The sequence below is a fragment of the Panulirus ornatus genome, chromosome 14 (assembly GCF_036320965.1).
Source record: "Panulirus ornatus isolate Po-2019 chromosome 14, ASM3632096v1, whole genome shotgun sequence".
Taxonomy (NCBI): domain Eukaryota; kingdom Metazoa; phylum Arthropoda; class Malacostraca; order Decapoda; family Palinuridae; genus Panulirus; species Panulirus ornatus.
The window spans coordinates 55,806,725-55,830,882 of NC_092237.1; the positions used below are offsets into that span (position 1 = coordinate 55,806,725).

General features: G+C 47.9%; 1 protein-coding gene across 5 annotated transcripts in view; it reads left to right on the plus strand.

Moving 5' to 3' along the window:
• The window catches only part of LOC139753456 (EGFR adapter protein-like), an 846,501-nt gene that overhangs the window by 148,773 nt on the left and 673,570 nt on the right, over window positions 1–24,158 (plus strand). The window contains exon 1 of one of the 5 annotated variants that reach the window (XM_071669994.1): window positions 5,204–5,321. The exons of the other annotated variants lie outside the window; for them this stretch is intronic. The gene's annotated coding sequence lies outside the window, so the exon portion shown is untranslated. Of the gene's footprint in view, window positions 1–5,203; window positions 5,322–24,158 lie in introns of those variants that run through there. 5 annotated transcript variants of the gene reach the window in all.

Consider the following 24,158-nt stretch of genomic DNA (forward strand, 5'->3'; position numbering starts at 1 on the left):
CAGGGAATACGTGGGAAGTATTCTTTCTCCCCTATCCCCAGGGAATATGTATATATATATATATATATATATATATATATATATATATATATATATATATATATATATATATATATATATATATACTTTTGTGTAATTTATATGTATTTTGTGTTTATGAGAGAGAGAGAGAGAGAAAGAGAGAGAGAGAGAGAGAGAGAGAGAGAGAGAGAGAGAGAGAGAGAGAGAGAGAGAGAGCTCTAGATATTACTCGGTAATTATCGACTCCATTATGCAAATTTATGTTTCAGTTGAGAAACAAATACAAAAAAAAAAGAAAAAAAAATCACGTTCCTTTACCCCCGGAATTGAGTATTGTAGGCAGCTGCTGAAAACATGGACTGAACGGAGATATTCGACTTATTATTGTTTTTTGATTCACTTTATACATATATCACTTTTACAGACGGGAAGTAAGATATTCGTGGGGCCAGATGATGTACGTAGAGAGAGGCAGGCCCTCACGATGGTGTGGGAGACATGATAAAACTAACGTAGATTAATTACCGTACGCTTAATTAATGGCGTAATTACCGTACGCTCAATTAATGGCGTATCATCAGCTTCTTACACTTGGGAGTAAAAAAAAAGTAGACAGTGAACTGATTCCTGTTTTGATCATCATCTCCTCTTGTGCTCCTACGCGAAGCAAATGATTCGAAGAAATGAGGTGAATCTCCACGGATCTGTGCAGGTTACGCATCTCTCTCGATAGACTGATTCATACGCGAAGCAAATGATTCGAACGGATGACGTGAACCTCCGTGAATCTGTGCAGGTTACGAATCTCTCTCTCTCGATGGACTGATTCACTGACTGCCAGTTTCCTCCACAACGCAGTTATCTCCCGGGGCATATGGTGTTCTCCTGCTCTGTGTATCATAAGCATTTCGGTAGGATTTTGTGCTGGACAGCTTCGAATGCAAATGAAACCTGTGTTGGTGTCTGTCGACTCATACGCCCCAGCACTGGCTGGCGTCCAGGATAATTTGCAGTTGTTTGACGTCTCTCTCTCTCTCTCTCTCTCTCTCTCTCTCTCTCTCTCTCTCTCTCTCTCTCTCTCTCTCTCTCTCTGACCTTTCGCCAGCGAGGGAAAGTGACATTCCCGCATACCGACTTCAAACGGGAAGAAGTGAGAGGAATTCTTATTAACCTTAGTGCATTTTGACTTTTCACTCGTTCATTTTTTTTTTTCTTTTTTGAAGAGAAATATATCGGATTGCTTTCCCTCAGAATGGTATTCTAATGGGATTCAATACCTTCAGTAAATACAGTGTTAGATACATTTTTGAAGTACACTGTTAAAAATTTTCAGTGTCTTCATTAGATAGGTTGTTAGATACATCTTTTTTTTAAGTTCTTTGTTGAAAACTGTTTTCTTAACTCCCCGGGTTGGTGTCGTACAACCATATCCCGTTTTCGTTACGTGGATTCATAGCAGATTTGAAATTCCAGAGCCGTAATGTGTGTGACATCAGTTTCATTTTCCTTCCTTCAAGACGATGGTTCTCAGCTCTTACATATACCTTCGTTGGATTGAACATATTTAAGGCAGTCTGTGCATGGATATTGGGAAGATTCTGTGGCCCTTACTTGAAAAGAAATAAGATTAGGAAGGGAAGTCCGCTCTCCTGTTGTAAGGTCAGGTCAAGGCGTTATCATGCTCAAGGGTCACACCGTTTTTGCCTTCAAAGAGGTCATACACCATCGTGGTGAAGGTGGGTTAACGAAGATTATCATAGCAGACGTTTGGTATCTCCGGTGACGTGTTATCATACACAGGTGTAGTATAACACAGCAAAAGATAAGGAAGGTTCGTTGACGATATTTCTGATAGTTGCTATTATTATTGTTATTATTATTATTAGTAGTAGTAGTAATGGTAGTAGTAGTAGTAGTAGTAGTAGTAGTAGTAGTTGTAGTAGTAGTAGTAGTAGTAGTAGTTGTAGTAGTAGTAGTAGAGGTAGTATTGGTAGTTGTAGTAGTAGTAGTAGTAGTAGTAGTAGTAGTAGAGGTAGTATTAGTAGTTGTAGTAGTAGTAGTAGTAGTAGTAGTAGTAGTAGTAGTAGTAGTAGTAGTAGTAGAGGTAGTATTAGTAGTTGTAGTAGTAGTAGTAGTAGTAGTAGTGTTATGGTTATAATTACTGCTACTACTAGTGCTACTTCTTCTACCACTACTACTACTACAACTACTAATACTACTACTACTACTGCTGCTGCTGCTACTACTACTACCACTACTGTTGTTACTACTACTACTATTACCACCACCACTACTACTACTACTTTTATCATCATTATTATTATTGATATTATTTTCGAGACTGTTCCTTTGCAAATATCAAATGCACGAGATAGTCATGCCAAAAAGGCAATAACAGCAGTGCTGCTCCGTGGGCATGTAAAGACGTTTAAATGCCATCAACCAGGGTGTGTTTGTACGTGGAAACCACGGCAGCAGGCGGAGCGAAACCCAGCCACCCACCCGCCCAAGGCCAGAGCCAAGGGCCATCACAAAGGCCAGGCAGACAAAAGCAGACGTCACACACACACACACACACACACACACACACACACACACACACACACACACACACACACACACACAGCTACCTCCAGCAGGAGGTGGAACAAGAGGGATGGAACGCTTGGGCAAATGAACGTAAGGTAAACGCCACGCCTCGGCCGGCGTAGGAGAGAGAGAGAGAGAGAGAGAGAGAGAGAGAGAGAGAGAGAGAGAGAGAGAGTCAAGCTATATTTTTTTTGCTCTTAAGAGAACTATGGGAAGTTGGAAGAAGAAGACGGGTGTGTGTGTGTGTGTGTGTGTGTGTGTGTGTGTGTGTGTGTGTGTGTGTGAAGATGATGATATATACGGGAGTTGAAGAGGAACGTACGGAGGAACAGGTGGGCAAGAACACTGAGGGAGAGGAAGGAGAGGAACGGAGGAGGTGGATGAAGGAGCTGGATGAATGAGCTGGATGGAGAAGGTGGATGAAGGAGCTGGATGAAGGAGGTGGATGGAGGAGGTGGATGAAGGAGGTGGATGGAGGAGATGGATGAAGGAGGTGGATGAAGGAGGTGGATGGAGGAGGTGGATGGAGGAGGTGGATGAAGGAGCTGGTTGGAGGAGGTGGATGAAGGAGCTGGATGAAGGAGGTGGATGGAGGAGGTGGATGAAGGAGGTGGATGGAGGAGATGGATGAAGGAGGTGGATGGAGGAGGTGGATGGAGGAGGTGGATGAAGGAGCTGGTTGGAGGAGGTGGATGAAGGAGCTGGATGGAGGAGGTGGATGAAGGAGGTGGATGGAGGAGGTGGATGAAAGAGCTGGATGGATTGATAAGAACAAGGGAGCAAGAACCTGTGGAAGTCACATTCCTCATAGTCGTCGTTGCTGAAGCCGTATCGAAGTCGTAGGTTGGGTCAGGTCAGGTCAGGTCAGGTCAGGTCAGGTCAAACCACTTCGTTTCGAAATTCCCGTGTACGTGGTGTTCAACATGCGTGTGTCAGCGTTGTTTATATACCCTTGTTCCGTGGACTTGGAATGGCTATTTCTCTCTCGTCTTGTATGGCATTCCAAAGGGCCCCCCAGTTTCCTCTTGATGAGCTCTACGAAGTCAACTTCTAGGCGGCGAGCATCAGTGTTAGGGTCTAGGTTGTGAAATCAAGCGGACGGTTGTGGTTGCTAAATGAATGGAATCAGAAGGAACGTAATTCTCAAAATGTTTTTCCGTAAATTGAATCGCCGACGGACGGGGGGAAAAGGAGGGCCTCCTTGCTTCAGAGGAGTCCACCTTACCCTGAGTCCTGATTGGAGCGCAACCGCGAGACTGCAGGAGCCTCATTAAGGAGATTCAGTGGCTGTTTGATAGTAGTGATCTATGGGAAACAAATAAGACATTTTTCTTTGTTGCAGTTCTGCTCCTGGATACAAAGAGACCAAATTATTATGTATTAAAAGTACGATTTCGTTCAAAATGTCTTCCCAAATTGTTCTTGAAGTGTTGGTCTTAGAAAATGTCAAATGAATGTGTCGAGGAAATGAATACACGAAAGATTAGAACATAATATAGTCAAAGATCTTCCATTAACATGACGCCAAGCGTGTGTCTGTTCACCACACACACACACACACACACACACACACACACACACACACACACACACACATTATTTCATCGTATCACATCTTTATGCGTTTTGCTTTAAAGGGAGGACGACACAGGATCCCACGTCAGAGGGACAAGGGATCAGAAAAAGGAAAAAGAAAAAGCTATTCAGGTTTTCAGGAATGGCGGATGAAGTAGAAAATTAGGGGAAATGAAGAGGAAAATGGAAAAAAAATCGATTGGTTATTGTGTCTGTCCGAGTTTGAAGGAGAGAGAGAGAGAGAGAGAGAGAGAGAGAGAGAGAGAGAGAGAGAGAGAGAGAGAGTGGGGGGGTATCTCCTTCCAGCACTTTCTTCCTCCGTCATTCCTTTTGCCCGTTCCTTTAACATAGCATTCTGAACTCGAGCCTTGAGTGTGATAGCTTGGCCTATGACCCTACCCTTAAGGGTCAGGTTTAAAGGCCATGTCATCGTACCGTAGCGTCGTACCTTCGTGCTCAAGGATCGTACCGTCATGCTGATGGGGCCGGTACCGTCGTGCCCACCGATCGTACCGTCGTGCCCACGGAACGTACCGTCGTGCTGTCACAATTTCCCTCAGTGATCGGTACACAACATCGCTACGTTCCCCCATGCCTTCCGCCAAGCTACATACCTGAGGTGATCGCCTTCTCTTCCCCCCGTAGCGCCCCAGCCTCACATCCCTGGCTCTGTCCTCTCCCCGGCATGTCCCTTGTGCATGATTCCCCCAGCAGCCTCCTCCTCCTCCCAGACACTCGCCACACCCTCACACAAACACACACACACACACACCTCCTCCGCATGACACACCTGTACACGATCCCTCACCCTCCTCCCTGCATGATGCACCTACAGGACTCCAGAACCTCCTCAGGTCCTGCTGACGCCTCTTGGCCTCCTCTACCCACCTTCCTGGCACCCCACATACAGACGGTCTCCTCGTCCTCACCCCCCACATAAGGCCAGACACAAACAGACACACACACACACACACACACACGCCGGGATAGCAAGCAGCCGAGTAGGTCCTGCAGTAGGCGTGCGGTTGCCAGCTAGTGTGTTGGCCGGGTAGGGTCGCCTCTCTCGCCAGCCCTTGGCCAGTCGCCGGTGTGGGGCGGTTCGGACCTCGTCTCGGCGCATGCGTTCGTTGACCAGCGTAGGAGTGCAGCGGCGTCGTGTGTGTGTGTGTGTATGTGTGTGCGCGTGTGTTTGCAGTGCTCGTGTGCGTCCAACACCGAATTCGGATCGTGCTCAAAAGTGCCTGTGATGACGAAGAGATAATACTGGAGCTTTATGTGGCCCCCTGGGCTCTCCATGGTTCCGCACGAGGAGTGTTCGGGGGTTAAATAATTTGTCTGGCATACTGCAAGGTGAGGGTGGCAAGCAGCGGCCAAGTACAGTGATTGCAGCAAGCACAGTGAACACAAGTCCCCGTGCGTCGGTCCGGCTCTCCACACAACACTACTCCCTCCCTCCCTGCCTCCACTGGTGACTCTTGGGGACACCAGGGGGGCACCTTTCCTCACAGCCCCCGACGGCTGGCGAGGTGTACCATGAGGTCTGTGAGTGAGGGAAGAGTCGGTTGGCGTCCAGGAGTGTGGAGGAAGGTGACAGGATCTCCCCTGTGTCGATTGGTATGCACCTTGCTACAATGTCTCTTTGGTTGTTTTGCCCCGAAGACGCCGCCCTCCCCCGTAGACCGACGTGCCCTTGGATGAGCCAAACGAGACGGAAAGGTACGTTGGGGGGTGGGCCTCTCCCGAGGTTGTATTTGAGGGGAGTGATCATCTGGCGACGACCCCCGAGATGTGATTAATCGAGTGACAAAGGAATCGGCGGCGGGTCATAACGGGGTCGGAGACTCGCCGAATATTTGTTCACTGTCAGATCTGGGTGAGACTGCACTTCTCATTTGAGGTCATGGGCCACAATGGGAATCCTCACGAACTTTATAATGCACCTGTTCGCCGCTGGGCATGTCTGAGGAAACACACAAGCCCCAGGGCTGGACCGCGCCGCTCGGGGCGCTCCGCTTGGCAGGAGGACCCTGTGTGTGTGTGTGTGTATGTGTGTGTGTGTGTGTGTGTGAGCTTGGAGGTGTTGACCCGAATGGACTGGTTCGTGTCGCCTCCATTGTGGCTCGGACTAATTCATCAACACGCCGGAGTATCGGAGTTGAAATAGTGTGATTGCTCTTAATGGTCCCCAGACTCATGATTTACCGAGTCGAGTCGTTTGGGCTTAATCGATTTCCATAAGTCTGTGCCATCATCGGCGGGTCCTCCCGGTGGTTGATCTTGACCACTCGTTTTTAGGGAATAGTTTCGCAATCAAGGACCTACGCTGACGCAGATCTCCTGCTGACCATTAGTGTTCCTCTCTCTCGTATTGTGCCCCCAAAAAGAGGAGGCTAAAGTGACTTGTTTGACCGAGGAGAGAATTATACACCCAAAAGAAATTTGTCTTCGGCGAGGGTTTTTCATAAGGTCTTCACCTGACCTGAGGGCGAACTGAGGAAGGTTTATGACTGTCCAGTGCTACTGTGGAGTCGGACTTGGTCTGGTCTCGCAAATGGCCCCATAGAAATCCAGCAACGACGAGAGAGACCTTCCATTTCCCTTCGATTCTGACAGTTTACCACGTTGGTTTTGTGCAGTTGCGTGATAGGTAAGGAGAACCTAGTCTGTCATAGTGGGACAAATGATTAGGGGCCCCCGTGAAAAATCACAGGGCCCCCTCTGTGTGATTGTTTGGTTGATTATAGGATGTCCTACTGGGATACCAGGACGGGATTATTGGGGGCCCCATGCGCGATGCTGTGTAAGATTATTGGTTCCCCCGTGTGTGATTGAGGGATCATATATAGTCCCCTTGTACGACGCTGAGATGGATTATAGGATCTTTGTGCCTAGTACTTTTGATGGATTGTAGGACCTTCGTATGGGATAGTGTGACGGATTATAGTGCCCTTATCTGTGATGGTGTGATGGATTATAGATGTTTCTCATATGTGTGATATGATGATGGATTATAGGGATCCCTTATGTGAGGGATTTTTGGATTATAGTCCCCCCCCCCTTACATGAGGGACAGACGGATTATTGAGTCCCTTTTTCATCAGGGATTGGTGGATTATAGGTTTCCCATACGTAAGGGATTGATGAATTATAGGGCCCCCTTACGTGAGGGATTGATGAATTATAGGGCCCCCTTACGTGAGGGATTGATGAATTATAGGGCCCCCTTACGTGAGGGATTGATGAATTATAGGGTCCCTACCTTGAGTGATTGATTGATTATAGGGTTCATTCCTTGAGAGATTAATAGATTATAGGGTTTTTGGGGATAATCTTGTAGACATGGCAATTATTCATATCAACAGGAGTTCCTGCTATTGGATTACTCTTCAGTGTTACTTGAATTTACCCAAACATACTCAGGGGTCAAGTCCACACGCCTCGAGGCCAAGTCGTAAGCAATTGCATAGAATGACTCAAGCTAATATAGTAAAGAGGTGAAGCCAACACACTTAGAGGCTAAGTCATAAGCTGGTGAGTAAATGACATATGATAACACACTCCAGAGGTCAATTTTTAACGCACTTAGAGGCCAAGTCGTAAGCTACTGAGTTGAGTAAATGAATTATGGTAATAGACACAAGGAGTTGAGGAAACAGGGGTCGAGTTAAGACATCATATCTCTTTTTTTTTTTTTCAACCTTAGATCGTCCTAATCAGTAGGATCATACTTTAAAAGGGGGGTTAGATTTTGTCGTTCGTAAGGGATTTGTTGTCGTCATCGTACCCAAAGGGGGTTAACAGATCCTCTGTCGTCACTGAAATTGTCTGCTGGGAAGGGGCCTTCTCGGGTGATGGACTCTGAAAGCAAGATGGTGCCACGCCAGTGAAAGTGAAAGGGCTCTGAACTGTAACCCTGGAGTGGGATTGGGATGAGTGGGGGGGTGGGTTTGGATAGGAATGGGTTGTGGTGGTGATGGTGGTTGTTGTTGTTGGGGGAAGATCACATCTGTGTGTTTATCGGCATCTGAAGACTGAGGCCTACGTAGGACTTCAGTAAGAGTGGCGGGTCTTCTTGCCTTCATTGGTGGTTTTCGGGGGACAGTTCCCAAATCCCCCTCAGCGCGAATCGGAAGCACCGTTACGGTGGTTGAGGCAAACGAGCGCTAAATTACTCCAGTCACAAGTCTGTTACCCCGTGATTGGCTTCTGGGCTCTCGACTTCCTCAAAGAGTTGAGAAGCTGAGAAGCTACCAGCCCTCGGTCAGCGAGGCTTTTGAATGACAAGAATCACAGAGTCATCGCGTACGTCTGGTTAGGAACGTCATGGTAGCCGCATTTTTCTGTGTCTTTCTGTGTGTTCCTCGCTGGGGTGATGTCTGACGCACGCGTGGATGATGACGACGGACTTCACAAGATGTCCAGGAATTGCGATTTTACGCGCGGGAAAGGTTAAATGATGTGTGTGTGTGTGAAATTACCCGACATCGTGACCAGGAAGTGATTGATTTGATGGGAGTGTACCCTTCGACACCTCTGTGTGTGTGTGTGTGTGTGTGTGTGTGTGTGTGTGTGTGTGTGTGTGTTTGTGTGTGTGTTTACACACTTGACGTCTGTCTCATGTTGTGTGTATAGATATACTGACTTCCCTCACTTTACTGTGTATGGTTACTTACTGTGTGTATCTTTCTGTGTATATAGATAGACTGACTTCAGTCACATACTCTGTACTTAGGTACTGACTTCTGTACACTTTTTCTCCTCAGATACTAACTTCTGTCCCATTCTGTGGTTAGACTCTGATTTCAGCTACATCTTAAGCATAGATTCTGACTTCAGTAGGTGTTTTTTCCTTCGTTGGTGGAAGCACCATTTCCTTCATTGGTAGAAGCCCCATTTCCTCCATTGGTAGAAGCCCCATTTCCTTCATTGGTAGAAGCACTATTTCCTTCATTGGTAGAAGCCCCATTTCCTTCATCAGTAGAAGCACCATTTCCTTCATTGGTGGAAGCACTATATCCTATTTCCATCATTGGTAGAAGCACCATTTCTTACATTTGTAGAAGCTCCATTTCCTTCATTGGTCGAAGCACCATTTATTTCATTAGTAGAAACACCATTTCCTTCATTGGTAGAAGCCCCATATCCTTCATTGGTAGAAGCCCCATTTCCTTCATTGGTAGAAGCACCATTTCCATCAGTGGTAGAAGCCCCATTTCCTTCATTGGTAGAAGCACCATTTCCATCAGTGGTAGGAGCTCTTATGGTGAAGATGCAGTGCAGGATTACCGAGCGACCCAGAACTACAACTCCTGGTCGTAGCACAAAGTTCGCTTCCCTCGTCCCGTTCTCAGTGTGTCTCTTTGTCTTCCTCCAGTTCTTCATTGGTGACGGTTGTCTGTTGGATGTGTACATCATATAGATAATGACACCTGTACGTATGTATGCTTAAACATATGACTGTTGGAAATGTTATTCTTCGTTGTATGCAACGTTGGTGTGTGTGTGTGTGTGTGTGTGTGTGTGTGTGTGTGTGTGTGTGTGTGTTTACCTAGAACTAAGGCCTTGGAAATGTTCCTTTAGTATTGCCATTTATGTTTTTGGAGTTGCCTGTGTAAATTTACGAAAACTAATCTTTGGAGTTTCTCGTGCCTGTATGTTTAAATAACCCCCCCCCCCCCCCATCCATAGTACTAAGGTCCGACAGTGTTCCCACAGCCATAGTCCAGACCTACAGTGGAGCATGTGACGTACCATAATTACGATGTGCCGTCAGTAACGTCTCGGACCATGGCTGTCATATAAGCGCCCCAGCAGTACGAGCCATCCTCATCCATGCCTTCCAGACACCCTAGGACGAACCTCCGCGTCACTCAACAACGTCACGTTACCGAGGGTACGATGCGCCAATCACCTCCTTCCTCTGCGTATCCGCCAATCACCCTCTTCCTCCGCGTCACTTAACAACGTCACGTTACCGAGGGTACGATGCGCCAATCACCTCCTTCCTCAGCGTATCCGCCAATCACCTTCTTCCTCCGCGTCACTTAACAACGTCACGTTACCGAGGGTACGATGCGCCAATCACCTCCTTCCTCAGCGTATCCGCCAATCACCTTCTTCCTCCGCGTCACTTAACAACGTCACGTTACCGAGGGTGCGATGCGCCAATCACCTCCTTCCTCAGCGTCACTTACCAACGTCACATGACCCGAGGGTACGATCCGACATTCGCGCCTCCCTCCTACTGCAGCAGTGTACCGTTATGGAGGTGCAAAACAAAACAAAAAAAAAGAGAGAAAAAAAAGATGTGGAAAAAAAGTGGGTTAGAACGGCTCCGACGGAGGAAGATCGCTCCGACGGCTCAGACGGAGGAGGATCGCTCCGTCGGCTCAGACGGAGGAGGATCGCTCCGACGGCTCAGACGGAGGAGGATCGCTCGACGGTTCAGACGGAGGAGGATCGCTCCGACGGTTCAGACGGAGGAGGATCGCTCCGACGGCTCAGACGGAGGAGGATCGCTCCGACGGCTCAGACGGAGGAGGATCACTCCGACGGCTCAGACGGAGGAGGATCGCTCCGACGGCTCAGACGGAGGAGGATCGCTCCGACGGCTCAGACGGAGGAAGATCGCTCCGACGGCTCAGACGGAGGAGGATCGCTCCGACGGCTCCGACGGAGGAGGATCGCTCCGACGGCTCAGACGGAGGAGGATCACTCCGACGGCTCAGACGGAGGAGGATCGCTCCGACGGCTCAGACGGAGGAGGATCGCTCCGACGGCTCAGGTTTCTTCGTCGGCCGCAAGACGCGGGTGTTGGAGGCGAGGAACTCGTTCGCATGGCTCACGTTACCCCCTCGCCATAACTCAATCTCCAGCGCCGAAGGTCATTTAATCCTTTTAAATGGTACCGGAATAGTAGGGAAGAAGAGAAAGGGGGAGGAGGAGGATGAGAGGGTCTTCTCGTGTGGGGCCAGTATAAGAGGGGGTGGGGCACACTCCCACCCCAGAGGCCATTCTGATAATTGAATAAACTTGTTGGTCTGTGTTGCTCTGCGGTAGATGACTTCCAAGATGTAGAGAGAGAGAGAGAGAGAGAGAGAGAGAGAGAGAGAGAGAGAGAGAGAGAGAGAGAGAGAGAGCGGTGGTTTTGCTGTGAGGGGGAACGAAAGAAAAGTTGTTCCTACCTTGTCCCATACAAGGGATCATGTCAGAACTGGGGGGGGGGAGGTTTAAGGTAGCCTTTTTAAGCCTCTGCGTGTGTGTGTATGTGTGCGTGTGTGTGTGTATTGAAAAGGAAAGTTCCCCGCTTTCCCTCGCATCAGTAGAGGACGATATGCGTCAGTGTTGCTGCTCCTCGCCACTAGTTATCTGCCTCCGGCTCGACAGACAGTCAGTAGACCCTGAGTGGGAGGAAGAATCACTTGACCTGATTCCTTGTCTTGTATCACAGATATATAACGCCTTAGACACTCATCTTCGACGTCACACGGTAATACCCTGATGTAAAAACATACCCTGCCCTGTGTTGTAACACTAATCTGTACGGCAACACATGATACTGTCTGTTGTGATCCTAATCCCCCAGTGATGCAACACATATACACACACGCGTCTTTGTTTGTGGCATTCGACACGCTCCCGTTACTCGTAGATACATACGTTAGTAATGTTAGACAAAAGAGAATTGATTTTACTGGATTCGATTCAGATAATTAATTTTTTTTTTTCTTTTAAGATTCTGTGATAGTATGGGTGAAGGGCGTGTGAGTGGCGATGGGTGGAGGCAAGCAGGAGAACGTACAGTGGGTACAATATATAGGCATTCGAGGGTGACTTGACAGTGGCGGGTGTAGAGGAGGCCCCCCCGAGATGATCCTCAGTCCCCGTCAAGAGTTGCGGCTTGGTAGCGATAGCTGGGCAGGCCGGTGTCACCCGACACTTACGTAGGCCACTTGACACGCAGGCTCTTCCCCCCCCTGGTGTGTCCAGGTGGGAAGTTAAAAGGCGCAAGGTGGTACTCAACACGCTCAAGGCCCAGGACACAGTCCCTCCTGCCGTGCCCTGGACTTATCTCTGGCACTGGCCACACGTAACTCAGAGAAACTGAAAATGACCCGTTTCTCTCGACTTTTGTCCCTCGCCTCATCCTAGTGTGTGAAGTCTTGCGTCGTCAGGACCCTGTTGAGTGAAGATGGCTATCTAGTTGAGCATCGAAGTCTTCAAGCGAAGGTGCAAGCGTCTCCTCTCGTTTCCAGCTTTAAAACATCACTAGGAGCAACAGCAACAACAAAGGCAGCAGCAAGGAGGAATAGGCTAGAGGGACGTCCCCTTTCTGTGTCCCTATCGTCCTCGTGTATATATGGCTTTCTTGAAATCTGACCCTCGGGGTAAAACTTTGCGATCATAAACACTCCCGTAGCTACTTGTCTACCAGACCCCAGCCTGAGGTGGGGTGTGTTGGGACATATAACACCATCCTTTCCTCTGCCGGGGTTCATGACGAGCTAGGACGAGACGGAGGAGCCCGCTGGAGGAAGGAGGAGGAGGAGGAGGAGGAGGACGAGCGGCAGGTGGTGGTGATAAAGGATTGTTGGCTGGTGTGAGTAGATTAACTGTCGCGCCCCAGGGTCAAGGTACGGCCGCCTTGGTAATGGCGTCTGTGGCGGACCGCGAGGAGTCCATCCCCTCCCCTCCCCTCCCCCCAACGCAGCCCCGCCCCTCCCCCCCTCTCCCTTCCCCACCGCCCGTGACCTTCCAAGACCTCTTGTTTCCCCAGCGCCCCTCCTGCCTCCCCCCCCCTCCTGCGAGTGGTGGCCAGAGGAACCTCCTCCTCCTCCTCCTCCTTCTCCTCCTCCTTCTCCTCTAACTTCCTCCCCAGTCTCTTTCTTCTCTTTTCCTTGTGTTTCTTATCTTCGTTTTCTTCCATTTTCCTTAATGATCTTCTTCCTTGTTTCTTTTGGTTTTCTTTTTTCTTTCATATGCCTCCTCATCTTCCTCCTTCATCATTGCTCTTGTGTTCCTTGCCTTCATCGTCCTTCTCCTCCCCCCCCCATTTCTCTTAGTCTGCACTCATTACCTCCTCCTCTTCTCCCCATTATTCTTGTTTGTGTCAGTTCCTCTTCATCAATTTAAGCCTTGATTGCTCAAACGCTCCGGCGGGGCTTCAGGTAAACATGAAGGGAACCAGAGAAGAAGAAGAATGATGATGTAGGTGTGTTTAGGAAGAGTGTTGTCTTCTGCTGAAGGCAGAGGGGTAGTCATGCCACCTCTCCCTCTCCCACAACTGCGGCGAGAGAGAGAGAGAGAGAGAGAGAGAGAGAGAGAGAGAGAGAGAGAGAGAGAGAGAGAGAGAGAGAGAGAGAGAGGGTTCAAATAGTGCGACAGACCTAGAGGAAATCAACAAAAGTATCGTGAGATGAAGACACGACGATACGAGAAAGAATCAAACAGGACGTGGTCGTAGAAGGTGCAGGTCGCAGGTGGGGAATTGGCTTCGGTGCCGGGACTGTACACCTTAAAAAGAAAACATCACTTGCCTTTATTAATATATACACATATGAGTGTCGGACGCACGGATACACAGCGAGGCAAAGCGATACCGCTCGTAACTCGCTGGCAGAGTTGAGGAGAACCGCTGTGTGGTGCTGGGCTCCACTCCACAACACCGCCGTGCGAAGTGAAACGGTGGGCCGGGAGCTAAATATGGCAGAGAGTGCAGAAATATATATATATGTGTATGTGAAGTGTGAAGGCTCGGATTGAGGAGAGAGAGAGAAAGAGAGAGAGAGAGAGAGAGAGAGAGAGAGAGAGAGAGAGAGAGAGAGAGAGAGAGAGAGAGAGAGAGAGGGTTTTGTCGCTTGTCTGTGGAAAATTAATAGGGAAATACATTATAGTTGATTATGTGTGATCAGTTTACACACAATAAGACAAGGAAAAAAAAGAAGCTATTTCGGTTATAAACCAATTTCCTCTTATGTGAAAAGAGGGTTCTTTACACACACACACACACACACACACACACACACACACACACCACATACACACACACACACACACACACACACACACACAAGCGTACCAAACATTCATGATAAGCTTTTTCCAAAGACACAATAGATACCAATTTCCATGCAAATCCCTTGCTTTCCTTCCCATTTTCTTTATCCTCGTCCCTCCCCTTATCCTCCTGCATGCATCCTACCATTTTTCCTCCTTCCCTCCTCTTCCTCACCCATCTTCCTCCTCCCCTTCTTACACATTCCCCATTCTCTTCCCCCTCCCCTTCCCACTCACTCTCTTCCTCGTTCACCAGAAAGGTGATAAGGTAAGGGCGAAGGTCAGGGGGCAGGAAGAGGTGGGAGGGAGATGAGATGGAGACAGAGGCGAAGGAAGGAAAGAAGAAGGAGGATAATGAGAGGAAGAGGGGAGAGGAGAATCGCGATGAGGAGAAAGAGGAAGAGGTGAAGAAGAAGAAGAGGAAGAGGCGAATAAGGAACAGGAGCAAGGAGGAACACGACTCGGCCCCAGAATATCAACAGGGTTTGTCTCCCTTTTCCTCGCCTGCGTCGTCATCCGGACCTCGACATCGTAAAAGATGAAAAAAAAAGGAAAGAGAAAAAAATAGCGGCCAGGCATAGGTCATCACAGTAATTATATACTTGATGATCACGGTGGAGATTCGTCACTAATATTTATAATGGCTGGTGAATATACTTAATGTTGTGTAGTGGCAGGGGTGAGGGAGGGAGGAGTTGCGATGGTCGTGTGTGTGTGTGAGGTTTGGTGCTGGAGGTGGGAGGAAGTTACTGTGGCCTAGCTGGCTAGCTGGCTGCTGGTGGTGTTGATGTTGGGGTCTGGTGGGTTCTCATCCCTGCCCTGTTTAGGTCGTGTGTCTGGGTTCGACAATCAGAATCCCCTTCGTTCTTCTTATTTCTCCTCCTCCTCCTCCTCTTCTTCTTCTTCTTCTTCTTCTTCTTCTTCTTCTTCGTCTTCTTCTTCTTCTTCTTCTTCGTCTTCTTCTTCATCTTCTTCATCTTCTTCTTCTTCTTCTTCTTCATCTTCTTCATCTTCTTCTTCTTCTTCTTCTTGTCCCATTATTTAGTTTATTCTTCCCATTCTCTTTTCCTTGTTTGCATGAGGAAATTAGAACTCCAGTGTTGTGAATCAGAGCATCGAGCAATAACTGTTCTGCGAAGAAAAGAGGAGGAGGAGGAGGAGGAGCAGGAAGAAGAAGAGGAGGAGGAGGAGGAGGAGCAGGAAGAAGAAGAGGAGGAGGAGGAGGAGCAGGAAGAAGAAGAGGAGGAGGAGGAGGAGGAAGAAGAAAAAGAAGGAGGAGGCAATGTACACATGGCCAGCCCGACGAAGGGACAGGAATAAGGTCATTAGGTCTCGGTGTAGTCAGCGGCGGCAGTAGTGGTTGTTGGGCCCAGGCTGCTGACACGCTCTTCATCCGGTCTCTGCTGTCATTAGCAGTCCCAGGATGCTGTACCGCAACTGCCCTCTGGCACAGCACACTCACTCACACACACACACACACACACACACACACACACACACACACACACACACACACACACACACACAGCGCCCGCCATGGTCCCTGTCTGTCTCCTCTCGTACATCTCGCACCTCAGGACAGTCGCACGCCAGCTGTCGCAAAGAGGGACAAGAAAGCCTCCTGCTCGCAGCGGTTAACGTTACTTGTTGCTGTTGCTCCTGTTGCTGTGGCTGCCGTTGCTGCTGCCTGTCCCATTGGTAGCCCGCACACGCGTCCATCCCCTCCCATTGTCAGCCTTACCTTGACGTTTTAAAGGTCTGGGTGGCCGAGGATGGGTGCGGGCGCTTGCCTTCGTCTGACTGGCCCACCGCTCCCGCCCGTCTCTCCCCTCCTGTCCTTTACAGCCGTCCCGACCTCTATCCACTACCTCCTCCTCCTCCTCCTCCTCCCTGCCTAGATGAACATGCGGATCGGGGGGGAACCAGAGAGAGAGAGAGAGAGAGAGAGAGAGAGAGAGAGAGAGAGAGAGAGAGAGAGAACCAGTTGTACAATTGAGAGACTGAACAGCTCCCGGAGATCGATAGGCGGGCGAGTGGACGAATGGTGATGACCAGGATGTACCAGAGAGAGCGCGCATATCCCGTGCGTTCATTCGACAAACGGGGGGTCAGGTTTATCATTAGAGACAAGAGATGACAGAACTCAGTGGGTAAGCAAGCAAGCACGGCGGTGACGAGTTAGAAAAACAAGCCCTCCCGTCTGTAAGGTTAGAAGATCATAGACAAGTTTGTTGTACAATCCCAGCGTTAATGGAATGTTTTACCCCCCCTTTTTTTTTTTGTACCGTCTTAAACGAGTTATCTGACCTTCCCCCGTGACTATCATCCTCACCGTGGGGACAGAAGTGGTGGAGGAGGCTTCTAAAGAAGGTGAAGATGATGAAGAAGAAGAAGGAGAGGAGGAGGAGTTGTCTAAACCTTTCTCGTGACTTGATCATCTCGGTTGTTGCTCTCTTTTAGGGAAAGACACCTACCTACCTACCTACCTACCTACTACTAGTACCTACGACGCCAGAAAGAGAGAGAGAGAGAGAGAGAGAGAGAGAGAGAGAGAGAGAGAGAGAGAGAGAGAGAGAGAGAGAGAGAGAGAGCAGAATGATGATAATGTCTCTGGGAGAAGGACCCAGGTAGACCTTCATTTTCTTCCCCACCCCTTACTGAACTTGTCCATCATGGCTGCCCCCCCTTCCCCCCCAGAGAAGCTCCTGTGCCAAATAGTATATTTCGTCCACACACACACACACACACACACACACACACACACACACACACACACCGGCAGTGTAATCAAGAGCCGAGTCTCGAGAAGGAAATAAGTCTTGAGTACAGGAGAAATGAACTGCGTGTCTGTATGTTCCCTGACGTGATATAGGAAATATTACTCATTTTCCTTACTTATAATTTTCGTAGCCAATTTTCCTTATTTTCATTGTTATTTAGTTCATGCTTTTCGGAGAAATTAAGATTAGATATCGTCAGAAGGTACATCTCCTGGGGTACAGCCATTTCGTGTTACAGACGTGCATTATTATTGCTGTTACTATGAGACTCTCGGTGAACCCTCCTTCAGGAGACTTCATGCCGGCGGTGCTTTGGAGGCGTGACCCAGAAATCGCCAAGTGCCGAAAATTCTACCACTCAGAACTGATCCGCTAGAGTAGAGAAGGAGAGGCGGCTCAGAGGACTGGCAAAGAGGAGGAGGAGGAGGAGGAGAAACTGATGGATATGTTCGAGGATGTTCAAAGGAAAGGGTAGTAGGAACTGGCGAGGATGTCGGAGGGTAGTAGAGAGGGCGGTGGCATAGGAGGAAGAGGAGGAGGGAACCGATTCCTGACTCGATCTTCGATGACTGGGACTAAAATCTGAAACTAACCCTTCAGCTGCATAGCGAAATTGAGGAAGAAGAGGAAGAGGAGGAGGAACAGGACCAGATCGCCAGAGATGATGACCACACGCTAGGCTGAATTAACAGCAAGGACTCCTTCCTCCGTGGACGAAAGGGAATGACTTCTCAGGATAAGTGGAAATTATACCAGGGCGAAGGAAATGATCTCTAGGTTCAAGGGATGAGCCCCGCCCGCAGCCTTCACTGAGGTGAGTGTTAAGTGCAGAGAGGCATGGGTCCCTCCTCCTCCTCCTCCTCCTCCTCCCCGGGCCGCGACGAGGGGGAATGACCCCTACACGAGGGAAAGTGATCTCCAGGACAAAGAGCAACGGTCCGCCATGACCCGACATGAGATAACTCTTTAAAGGCAGAGGAGTTTGTAGAAAATCCCACATTTCCTGAAGGGGAAGTGGGTAATGCCTCCTCCTCCTCCTCCAGGAGAAGGGGAAATGACCTACCGTGACCCGGCCTTCTTCCACACACACACACACACACCTCCCCCATCCACGTCCGTATCTCTCCCCCTCCCCCAACCCCAACCCCCACTAGCACCAGCACTAGCTCCCCCGCGGCCTCACCCTCGTCACCTCTGATCTATAACCGCTGGCTCACCCTCCCTCCCTCCCTCCTCCAGAGCGCGCCTTGTACCCCGGCCGGGCAGAGTATGAGCGTCGCTTGCCTTCAGGAGGGTCGTGACGTCACCTTACAAGGCAGCTTCAGGAAGTAGCCACGCCCAGCCTGTTATATACCACCAGTAGCACCGCCACCACCAGCAGCAGGCGAGCTGGCGCTGGCGACTCGAAGTATAATCGTCGGAATTTTTATGGATGTTAGAACTGCCGCGCCATGATAAGTGCCTGTGATATATGAGGAACACACACACACACACACACACACACACACCTGGCGTGAGGTACATCAAACGTGACCCTTATCCAGATCCCGCCTCTAGCTCCCTCCCACCTTGACCTCCTCTCTCTCTCTCTCTCTCTCTCTCTCTCTCTCTCTCTCTCTCTCTCTCTCTCTCTCTCTCTCTCTCTCGGTGATGACTATCCTACATTCCTTCGGCCCGCCCCAGACTCGTCACTTGGTGGTGGCCGCCTCCTCCTCCTCCTGCAGTCCTTGTGAGGGGGTCCTCCTCTCCTTCACCTGATGGCCCAGGTGATGTTCCCTCCCTCCCTCCCTTTTCCTATGATGGTCCTGAGGTTTCCCCTCGTTCTTCATATGGTTCCCTCCGTTCCGGCTGTCCTTTCCCTCCCTCCTCCCTCCTCCCTCAGCGAGGTCTGATCTTCGTGGCTCTTCCCTTGGTGTTGTGGTCACCAGTTAACTCCGTTTTCGTTCTGATGGTGTTGGCTTCTTGCTGTCTGAAGTACTGATCTCAACGGCCAGGTCACCTCTGTGTGTGTGTGTGTGTGTGTGTGTGTGTGTGTGTGTGTGTGTGTGTGTGTGCTCGTGCTTCTCGGTGTCTGAAGTACTGACCTCAATGGCCAGGTCACCTCTGTGTGTGTGTGTGTGTGTGCTCGTGCTTCTCGGTGTCTAAAGTACTGACCTCAATGGCCAGGTCACCTCTGTGTGTGTGTGTGTGTGTGTGTGTGTGTGTGTGTGTGTGTGTGTGTGTGTGTGCTCGTGCCAGCTTGTTTTTTCTTTTCTCTCTTATTTATACGCATTTCTTACCTCTTCCTCTTTCTCTAATTCTTTTCTTTATTCTTTCTCTTTTGTCTTCTTTCCTCTTCTGCTTTTTGTTTTTTTCATAATCATCATCACCATCAGAATCTTCTGGTTTTCTTCTTCTTCTTTTTCTTCTTCTTCTTTTTCTTCTTCTTCTTCTTCTTCTTCTTCTTCTTATTATTATATTATTATTATTATTATTATTATTATTATTATTATTATTATTATCATCATTATTATTATTATTATTATTATTATTATTATTATTATTAGTTATTATCATTATTATTATTATTATTATTATTATTATTATTATGTTCCCATCGTCTTTTTTTCATTCTTTACCCTGTTTTCCATTATTTTTTGTCTTCCTCTTCTTCTTCTTCTTCTTCTTATTATTATTATTATTATTATTATTATTATGTTCCCATCGTCTTTTTTTCACTCTTTACCCTTTTTTCCATTATTTTTTGCCTTCTTCTTCTTCTTCTTCTTCTTCTTCTTCTTCTTCTTCTTGTGTCGCCATTCCATTACTTCGTACGGATCTCCCGCTGGTGCTGCTGCCGACGTCGTCTCTGGCTTTCTCCAGCGGTCTGGCCCACACACGCCCGTCCGGCTCCTCGGGAGTGTAGGTAATGCATTTCTGACGACACCGCTAAAGCCTTGTCTTGCCCTCTACACTTTCCTCGTCGTGATCTGATGTTTTCCTTCGATATTCAGATGGCCCGTGACTCTTAAGGGTATTCCCAGGGAGATGTATCATTTTTTTTTTCTGGTCTTTACGTGTATGATCAATAAGTTTAGTTTGATTTGTCCTTTTTTTTCGTGTACGTATTTATATATATCTTTTTTCCAAGGATGGGATGATTTTGGGGGGTCGATAAATCCATAGATATGTGTGTGTGTGTGTGTGTGTGTGTGTGTGTGTGTGTGTGTGTGTGTGTGTGTTTGTTTGTATGGTAGAAACAAAAAAAGACGAGGTGCCTGTGTTCTCCTGTCCTTGTTGTCTCTGGAGTTTCTTTATTTGTTTTCTTACATGATGTAGTTTCTTTGCCCTTATTATGAGTCATTCCCTTGCTTTTCTTTTGTTTCTTGGCTTTGTCTTTGTAGTGTATTTACTTAATTATTTGCTTATCCACGAGATCCCTTTCGTATATATTTTGATTATAAGTAAAGAGATAACTTATACGTTGAAGCAAAACGTTCGAGCAAGTTTGGTGATCATTTTCATTATTTTGAACTGTTCTTGCGTGTTCCCCTCAAGCAGGTTGAACGTTTATTTGCGTTCTTATCAGGTACGTTAAACATTTTACGTGTGTTTCTTATCCAGTGTGTTGTATATTCGTGTTCTCGTCCACGGTGCTGAACATTGTACACGTATGTGGCATGTAGGACATTTTATATGTTCTCCCTCAGTTCCATTGAACATTGTGCCTTTTGTCATTAAGCATGTTGAACATCGTGCGTGTTCTTGTTCAATAGAACTTTGGTCTAGAATGATTTAGTCATGTGATCAGTAAACCGTATATTTGTCTCTCTTACAGGATGAGGACTTTTGAAATTCTTTCGTTTGAATTTTTAAAGATTTGGACACGCTTGTTTGTTGGTATTATGTGACAGATTCCTTTTTCCACCCATTAACGACCTTGATGAGTCATCGGATGTGGCCTCCCACTCCCAGGAACCAGAGAGAGAGAGAAGCGTGATTAATAAATTTCTTTCGATATTTGACGTCAAAGAAGAAAAAAAAGGAAGCGTAAAATTTCCCCCTCCTCCCCTCAAATTTCCCCCTCCCCCCTCAAATTTCCCCCTCCACCCTCAAATTTCCCCCTCCCCCCTCTTCAATTAAATGATAATTGTCATGGTCAATGACCCAGTGAATGAAAAAAATTAAATCTAGATTTGTTTTTATGGATTTTTAATTTGAATGAAAAAAAAATTGATTTTTTTTATGGATTTATAATTTTAGATTTTTATTTACACGACTTTGCTCTCGTGGAGTCAGCGATCAAAAACCTTTTTGATTCTTAGATCAGTTTGTGCCGGGAGCTTAGGTAGCGGCTAGGCTCAGGCCAGGAGATACACCTGTCTGTTACAACCTGTACTTTGCACCAAATAACTTGGGCTTCGCATCACATGATATCTGTTTCTATACCACAGTTCATCTTCTTTTTTTTGGTTGACGTCACGCGATTCATTTTACGTAAACTGGTTTGGTCACTTTATAACTTGTGCTTTGCGTTACATTAACTCTTATTACGTAACGTTACATTAACTCTCGTTTTTTCCACATAACGTAACTGATGTCCACATCGCATAACTTGTACCACGCCATGTAAGCTCTGCTCCTCACAACGTGTTGTATACCACATATCTTGTGTTCTACACCACATAGCGTACGGTCCTACACCACATAATATGTGTTCACACACGTAGTGACTTATTGTAAACCACATATCTTACGTTCCCAGCCAAGTAACATGTTCAGCAACGCGTAAGTTTTGTTTTCTGTACAACATAACTTGGCGTTCTACACCACAAATCGTGTTCTGCACTACATAACTCGTGTTCTACTCCACATAACGTACGTTCTACACTTCTTTAACGTGCAAACGCTGAAGAAAAATACTTCGTGATGCTGAGGAATTTGAGGGAGGGGAGTGGAGGGGGATTCGAGTTCAAGAGCTCAACACGACCGATGAACATGACATTTTGCTTACGTTGCGAAGTTCAAGTTCATCTTCGTCAGGATTGACGTTCGGACCTTCACATACAAGCTCCTCCGTCGGAGAGAACAGGACGTCACTGGTCGTAGGGGAAAAGATGTCGTCGATATGAACGCTACTGGTCGTGGGGAAAAGAGGTCGTCGATATGAACGCTACTGGTCGTGTTCGATGGGGGAGAAGAGGTCGTCGATATGAACGCTACTGGTCGTGTTCGATGGAGGAGAAGAGGTCGTCGATATGAACGCTACTGGTCGTGGTCGAGGGGGGAGAAGAGGTCGTCGATATGAACGCTACTGATCGTGGTCGAGGGGGGGGAAGAGGTCGTCGATATGAACGTTACTGATCGTGGGGAAAAGAGGTCGTCGATATGAACGCTACTGGTCGTGGTCGAGGGGGGGAGAAGAGGTCGTCGGTATGAACGCTACTGATCGTGGTCGAGGGGGGAGAAGAGGTCGTCGATATGAACGTCACTGGTCGTGGTCGAGGGGGGAGAAGAGGTCGTCGATATGGTCATAGGGACCTGGGGGGAAAGCTTTCCCTGCCACACATCAGATTCACTCGATCGAAAAAGTAAGGAGGAGAAAGTTAGGGCGAGTCTGCTGGGTCAGGAGGGGAGGGGGATCAGTCATGGAGATTCGTTCGTTGGGGGGTTGTGGGAGGTGGCAGGAGGTCATACGGACTTGGGGTCAGGCAAGATATAGGATGGGAAGGATACGGGAGGGGTGATGGGTGTGTGTGTTTGTGTGAAATTGTGTGGGAAGGATACGGGAGGGGTGATGGGTGTGTGTGTGTATGAAATTGTGTGGGAAGGATACGGGAGGGGTGATGGGTGTGTTTGTGTGTGAAATTGTGTGGGAAGGATACTGGAGGGGTGATGGGTGATGGGTGGGGTGTGTGTGGAATTGTGGGATGGTAAAGAGATGGGGTTGTTGGCGTTATAGTGAAGCTATACAGAGCAGTAAAGACACGGGGTTGTGAGAGTGTAGGATAGTAGACGTGTGTTTAGTGAAGTTATAGGATATTAAAATAATGGGGATTGTGATGGTGTAGTTATCTAGTGGTTAATGCCCCCCCCCTTATATCATGGGGATTGGTCCTGTACACAGTTACTGTTGACCCTTTTATATAATGGTGATTGACCTGTTAGGCAGTGGTTAGTACTTCTTTTATACAGAGTGTATTGGCCCTATACAGTGTGGTTATTGGCCCTGTATATAATAAGGCTGATTGGTGTCCATGACTTTGCAAGGTAAGACGCCCTCGGTACCATCATCAGAACGGAATGGACCAGACGTCCCTCCTTCTGCAGTGTGCTGGCGAGTGTTTTAGAAAAATTCCCCGAAACGCACTTAACTTGTGCTCCGAGAATTTATGGAGATTCTGTAATTACTGTTGAAGTCATTCACAAGACCTCCCCACTACAGGGAACCCCGAGGTAGCAGCTTCCTTGCTAACCTCCTCCCTTCTACTGTATCTGAATACGTACGAAGATGATACGTAAGTTAAGAAAACAAGTGAGAATCAGATGGTAGACCCATGGGCACGACGGAACGATACTTTTGAGTTCGACGGTACGACCCTTTTGAAAACAAAGGCGCGATCCTAGGGTACGATGATGACCTCTTGGCCTTGGAGCTCACCCTTAGGGTGTAAGGTCAAAGGCCACCAGGCCCATCACACCCATGGGTGGTTCCTTCGTGTTCAGGGGTCGTACAGTCTTGGTCAAAGCAGTTCAGGACTGAAAGAAAACTGAGTGACGAAAGAAATCGTGGTGATATGCTTATTTTCTTCACACACACACACACACACACACACACACACACACACACACACACACACACACAGAACAGCAATACGTAACTTAGCTGACAACAGACTTTGCTGACTTTTGGTGCGCTACTAAGTTGACAACAGCTCCTCACTCTTGCAACAGAAACCTAGCAAAAAAAAGCAGCTGACTTTTGCTTCACAACTTGATTAACGAAAGCTGCTAACTTTGGTACCAGGCACTTAAGCTAGCAGCAGGTAGATAGCTGGAATTCAAGCTGGCAACAGATAGATACTTATGTTCCACAGCTTAACCTGGCAACAGCTGCGTATGTTTGTGCTACAACCTCGCCGCCAGCAGCCGCTTGGA